General features: G+C 39.4%; 1 non-coding gene across 1 annotated transcript; it reads right to left on the reverse strand.

The window, feature by feature from the left end:
* Window positions 1-872: 872 nt before the first annotated feature.
* Window positions 873-979, reverse strand: LOC141650025 (small nucleolar RNA R71). Its single transcript, XR_012546089.1, has one exon. It is a non-coding gene; the product is annotated as a small nucleolar RNA R71 (small nucleolar RNA).
* Between the last annotated feature and the right edge of the window lie 6287 nt (window positions 980-7266).

Consider the following 7266-nt stretch of genomic DNA (forward strand, 5'->3'; position numbering starts at 1 on the left):
TCGAAAATCCTACATCAATACCCGTTCCTTGGGATCCGACCTTTACTTGCCTCTTTACTAATAGTATAGTTGTTTGTGAAGTTATAAATATTGTTTTGGTCTAGGTGCTCCTAACGACAAGTAACCGAAATCTGAGCTCAAAGCGGACCGACCAAAAATGGCGTCGTTGCCGGGGACGGTGTTAACTTGATTTGATTTTCTTTGATTGTTATTAGTTGTGTCTTTCTTTGCCTTGGGGAAGTAAAACTCCTCAAGGTTTGTTCTAATTGTTTTCGAGTTGTTTGATATTTTGCATGTCTAGAAGATCACAAGGTAACATGTTACCTATTGATCACAAAATTGAAAGGACTTTGACAACCAATAGAAGACTTGCTAGAAACACTTTGAGAGGTATTGGTGAGGTTGTAGATATTCAACCAAATACTATTGAGTTTATCAACCCTTTTGCAAGAGAAGGTGAGGAGAACCCAACACAAAATCAACCACAAAATCAACCCACAATGCCTAAGTTTTCATCACATTCCATACCAACCGAGGAGAACCTACCCAATGGAACTCCCACACCACAACACTTAACCGAAAATTTCATTGCAAAATCCGCATTTATCCAATTAGTCGAAAGAAGCCAATTTGGGAGGATGCCTAGTGAAGACCCTCATTCTCACATGGAGACTTTTTGTGACTATTGTGATGCGATTTCACAAACCGGAGTGACTCAAGACCAAATTCGATGGGTCTTATTTCCTTTTTCTCTAATTGGTACCGCGAAACAATGGTTGAAGAGACTTGATAAGGCTACTCTTGAAATTGACTCTTGGAAGAAGTTGGCTCTAGATTTCTACAAAAAATTCTACCCTTAGGAAAAGACTAACATGCTAAGAGCTCAAATTATGGGTTTTAAGCAAAGGGACGAAGAATCTTTGTATGAAGCTTGGGAGCGATTCAAAGGAACTTGTCGCTCATGTCCTTATCATGGACTCAGCGAGTGGTTCTTGGTACAACAATTTTGGAATGGTCTTTATGAAGACTCCCGAAACATTCTCAACATGGGATTAAATGGTATGTTCACCGAAATTGACGATAATCAAACTTGGAACAAGATTGAGGAAATGGCGGTTCATAATTCACAATATAGTAGACCTCGCAAGGCTACTAGAGGAGGAAAGCATGAAGTGGACTCTATCACTCAATTGGGTGCTCAACTTAGTGCTCATATTGATACCATCAACTTGAAGTTTGAGAAGGCTATGGCTAAGCTTGAAGAAGCCTCAAAATCACCAAACCAACATGTTAATGCCATGGTGGCATCTTCATCAATCCCAAGTGGGATATGTGAGAATTGTGGAACTTTGGGACATGACCAAAGTGAATGTAGGGGAACAAATGAGCAAGTGAATGCTTTTCAAGCATACATAAGTGGTACCCCTTATTCCAACTATTACAATGAAAAAACCAAATTCCACCCAAATCTCTCATACAAAAGCCAAAATGTTCAAAACCCTCAACCAACGTACACCCCACCTCCCATGAGAAACCAAAATCAAAGACCCTTTTACAACCAAAACCAAGGTTATCAAATCAAACTCCATACAATCAACAAAATGACCAAGGTTTTGATGTCCAAAAAGCGGTCCTCCAAATGCAAAAGAATCAACAAGAATTTTTCACTCAAATGCAAAAAGATAGCCAAGCAAAAGACATCACCATCAACAACATCCTAGCCCACACGAAAATCTTGGAAACCCAAATGACCCAACTAGCATCTTCAAGCTCTCAAAGACAAAAGGGGCAATTACCATCTCAAAGTAATCCCCCAAGACATGAAACGGTTAGTGTCATCCACTTGAGGAGTGGTACAAGATATGAAGGGCCAAAGAAGCAAGTTGAGGATGAAGTTGTGGAAGCTAGTGACAAGGAAAGAGTTGTGCAAAACTCTAAGGAAGAAGAACCCGCAAATCAAGAAGTTTCAAAGAAAAGTGAAAAAAAGGCCAAAGAGAAGGAGCCCATCGTGATTAGACTTCTATTCCCGAGTCGTCAAGCTAAGCCTAAGTTTGATGACCAACTTGGAAAATTCATGGAAATTGTGAAGAATTTAGAAGTCTCGATTCCTTTCACGGAATTGATCAATCACGTTCCGGCCTATGCAAAGTACATGAAGGATATCCTTACAAAGAAGAAATCAATTCGGAAGCTTGAGACTATTGCCTTCACTAAGGTGAGTAGTGCCATCCTTCAAGGGAGTTCACCTCCAAAGCTTAAGGATCCGGGAAGTTTCTCCATTCCATGCACTATTGGTGACACTACAATCAACAAAGCTTTATGTGACCTTGGGGCAAGTGTTAGTGTCATGCCATATTCGGTTAGCAAGAGGCTAGGAATGGGAGAACTCAAATGCACCAACGTCACGCTTCAAATGGCGAATAGATCAACAAAGACACCTTTAGGGGTATGGGAAGATGTTCCCGTGAGAATTGGAAAATTCTTCATCCCGGTGGATTTCGTTATTGTTGACATGGAAGAAGACTCCAACATTCCTATTATCTTAGGAAGACCTTTCTTGCAAACCGCGGGAGCGGTGATCGATGTGAAGCATGGAGAGCTCACCCTTGAAATGGGAGATGAAACCATTACTTTCAATCTTGACAAGACCATGAGAGCTCCCCGATTGCATGAGCCATGTTTTATGGTTGATCACTATAGCCGGAAGGATGATAGGAAGAAGTTAGAATTTCAATGGAAAAAGAAAGTGTATGATACCCCATCAAAAGAGCAAGGAAATTGCAACAATGAGAGCTTAAAAAGCTCACCCATGACAAGTGAAGAAGATGGCCCCATTGGTCAAGACAAGAAAGAAGGAGAGTTGTCCCTATCAACTCAAGAAATTTTTAGTGATCAAGTAGATGAAGTATGCGGTCTTTGGGATGATGAGTTCGAAGGGATATTCAATCCCTATATTGGTAATGCTATGACCCAAGACCATCATAAAGAACAAAAACTGCAAAGATCTATTGAGGATCTTTATCATAATAATGAGCAAGCTTTCGACTACTTCTTCAAGGTGTTGAGTAATATCAACAACACCTTGAACATGACCCCTTGACATCTCACATTGGATGAGAGTTTGGTGGAGTCCTCCATAAAACCACCATTTGTAAATATTCTAACTCTCTAACTTGCATTTCAATTATTCTATTGCATTTTTATCATTTTTGGATTTACATTTTTGTGCCTTGATCAAGATATTCATCATTTTGAGAGAAGTGAGGGAGGGACTTATGATTTTATTGATGTGTAGTGCTTTACCTTGGTGTGGGGATAGCAATTGCCTAGGCTATTCATGCCTTTGTAGTGCCCCTACAATGAAGAAAACGAGAATTGAAGAATGAAAATAACACGGGTTACGAAGTACCCACGGATGGACCTGAATCCGTGTGGTCAAGGAAGAATCCGAGCGGGCAAATGGACAATCCGCTCGTCCTGAAGAAACCCGAGCGTCCAAGTTAGAGCTGTAGAAATCAAAAATATGGTCTAACTGTGAATCCGATTGTCTCAGCTGAGAAACCGCTCGTCTCATTCTGGACGGTCGTCCTTCAAGAAAGACGCCCGTCTTTTTGCTGCAAAATTTTGGGATTTTTCACTGTAAAGGAATCCGAGCGTCCACCCAGAAAGACGCTCGTCTCACCATGAAGAATCCGCTCGTCTTTCCATGAATCCGCTCGTCCTGTGACGTCTTTTCCTGAGCCAAATTTTGAAGAATCCGAGCGTCCCGACACCTGGTCCGCTCGTCTTCCCCTGCAGTTTCAAATGTAACGGGTCTTTTTAAAACCCTCTTCTCCCATTCATTCTTATTTCTTCAACATACAAACACTACCCAAAACCCTCATCCTCTAAATCAACAAAAATAAATTTCCTCAACCAAACTCAACCAAATCAAATCCAAACTTCCTCACAACAAAAATTAATCACTCCTTTTGCAACAACAAGTGATTCAAACACCAAAATCTTCAAACCTTTGAGTCGATTTTCAAGATACAAAGCAACACTCTTTCATCCTAAATCGATTTGGGTATCACTAAAAATTGAAGATTTCAATCTTTCAATGGTGGCATCAAGCAAAGGAGAATGGCAAGAACTAAAGGAGGCAACAAGGCACCCCAAAAGAAGACACTTTCCAAAAGGCAACTAGCTCTTCAAGCAAAACAATTGTCAAAGGCTTTGGTAATCCAAAATGCAAGGTTGGAGGTTCAACAACAAGATCCCTCTATGGAAGCTACAACATCAACAACTCCGGTCATTGAACAATTATCCAATTATCCGGAGGTAATTTTCACTTCCGACTCCCATAGAGAGAAATTCATTCACTTTGCTAAAAAAACCATCATGCCTACTAAGTTTATTTGTGAAGACGTATTGTCAAAGTTGGGTGTTCTTGAACAAACCAAAACCTTCTTTGAGTCTATGGGATTGGGTAAATTGTTTACAATGAAAGAATTGACATACTCCTCCCTCACCTTGGAATTTTTAAGTTCTTTGAAAGTCACAAGGGTGGAGACTCGAACCAACATCGAGTTTCGTCTTGAAAATGTTGATAGACGCATAACTTATGGCGAATTGGGTAAGATATTAGGCCTTAGTGATAACCCGAAATATACAAAGATTCCTATCAAGTATGACCCCGCTCCTCTTTGGATGGCAATTTCCGGAAAGAAATTCATACGCTTTCATGATTGTCGTGCTCTCTTAGTCCACCATCTGGGCATTAGAGTATGGCATAAGGTCATTGGGAATACTTTGATAGCAAGAAATGGCACAAATAATCTTACCAAACTCGATTGTATTCTTCTTCAGTCGGCCTCGAACATTGGGAGGGAATTTACCAAGTCATACAATGCTCTAAGACTTTTGGTTGAACGATGGCTTAATGTCGATTGTGGCAAAGAAGGCACCGCCTTTATTGTCAATGGAGGACTAGTTACCCATTTGGCTAAGCATTTTAACTGGAATTTCAACAAAAATAACACTTATGTGCCGGTTAAAGGAGGCCATCTTATTGATATGGACACCATGACTCACAAGTTTAAGTGGGTCAAGCACGACACTCTTGACAACAAATATGGGTGGTTAACAAATGAAGCTAGATCCTTCACCTTGCCTTCCAAAATTTTCCGATTGAATGTTCACCGATCAAACTACCTTCTCCCACTCTCCGAAGAGATCGAGTATATCATTCAACAACAAAGGGGCGAAATTGCCAAGCCCTCCTCCTCCATTATCACCCCACCTTACCCATTTGAATACCACGAGTTCAAACCCAAAGATGTCGAAGTGGGAAATGATTACTTGACTCTACTCATGAGGGAAATGCATAAGCAAGCTTACAATGATAGAGTGGATGCTTACAAGGCCCAATATCCGCCCCTCCTACATCTAGCTAGGCAAGGACTTATTGATTCGTCTTGTCCTTTGCCTAGTTGGGCGGATAGGGAAGTATTCTTTCCTAGCATTTCTAGTGGTGGTAGACCGGGTGGAGAGGAGATGGTTGTTGAAGAGGGTGGTGACCAGAAGGAGAAGAAGAAGAGGTTCAAGAAAAAGAAGTCCAAAAAGAGGAAGAGGAAAGTGAGGAAGAACAAGCAAGTGAAAGTGAGAGTGGACATGATTCCACATCTATGGAGGTTGATGATGCCTCAAGAGAGGAAGATGATGATGATGATGATGATGATGATGATGATGATGATGATGATGATGATGATGATGATGATGATGATGATGATGATGATGATGATGATGATGATGATGATGATGATGATACGATGGGTGAGGATTAGCAAACTTTGGAGGCTCCTACATTCTTACACCTCCCTTATGGTTTGTCTACTTCTCTTCTTTTTATTTTATCTTGATCATTTTGTGGAGTCCTAGCAACATTGGAGGACTAACACCTTGGCATCATTAAGGTGTTCATTATTATTGTTCCCGACTTGTAAAATCCAAAATGAAAATCTTTAGTTTCATGCATTGCATTCCATGTGCATGAACTCCCCCGAAAATCATGACATTAGAAATAATGTCTATTTTGGTTTGGAGAAGTCCATGCATATGCATTGGGAGCTAATCCAAATTATGCTCTCCGCCATAACAAAAACACACGCATCATGTAGTGTAGTTTAGTATAGTTCGCATTTAGTTTAAAAATCATGCATTTTCATTGCATAATTTCGTATCGTATTGGCCATTGAGGACAATGCTCATACTAGTGTGGGGATGGGAAATTCTAACTTAACTTTTATTCAAAATCCAAAAAAAACAAAAAAAAATCAAAAATTTCGAAAAATCCAAAAAAATTGTAAAATTGTAAACCCAAAAACATGTTCATTTCCTTTGTAGTGTAGTCTTGTATATATTGTCTTGTATATATTGTGTTTGTTCATCCTTTTTCATATTGATTGACTACGCCACATCCGAGACATGAGGATATTGAAGACCGCATGGTATGATCTTTCCAATCTCCTTTTCCCTCTTTATGTTAATGACTATGTGGCTTTATTTTGATTGATGTGGTATAAACAATGTGAATTTAGGACTTTCATTTAGATTATTTGGCATACTAGTTGGTAGAAGCATATTCATTAGGATGTATATATATGTTAGTTGCATCATGGCATATAGATTGCATGTTAGGAAAATTTTGCGAAACCATCAATTTGGGAAGCTTAACAAGTATATATGGGCCCTAGTAGATACTTTTCTTCTTAAGACTTTGCTTGTTAGAATACTTGTAAAACACCCTAGGATGTGTCATGCTAGTATCCTTTGACCTATGGATTAAGGCCTAGTCAAGAGTACCTTGTGGTGTGATAACTCCTTGGCTGCCGTTTATTCCAAGGTGACCCTTGAAACCATGCAACCATCATCCATATTCTACCACAATTTTGTCATCAAAGGGAATGGGCACAAAAATTGTTCAAAAATTTGAGTTCAAGAAGTGAAATGAAATGTCAAATAGTTTGCAAAATTGTATCAAAGGAAAAGAGGAGCAAAAATAGACTCCTATGCTTCAAATATAAGCACCCTCCCTACAAATGGGGTGACTTGGAAAATATTCAAAAGAAAATGCAAAAAGTTGAAAGTTGTCAAGTATTGAAATACACAACATCAAAAGAAATAGCAAAAAGAAAGTGTTCTCAAATGTCAAATACCACAAGAAATTGGGGGAAAAACAACAACAAAAGCAAACTCCCAAATGAAACTCAATTACTATTGATCCCT

This window comes from Silene latifolia, chromosome 3 (assembly GCF_048544455.1).
Source record: "Silene latifolia isolate original U9 population chromosome 3, ASM4854445v1, whole genome shotgun sequence".
Taxonomy (NCBI): Eukaryota; Viridiplantae; Streptophyta; class Magnoliopsida; order Caryophyllales; family Caryophyllaceae; genus Silene; species Silene latifolia.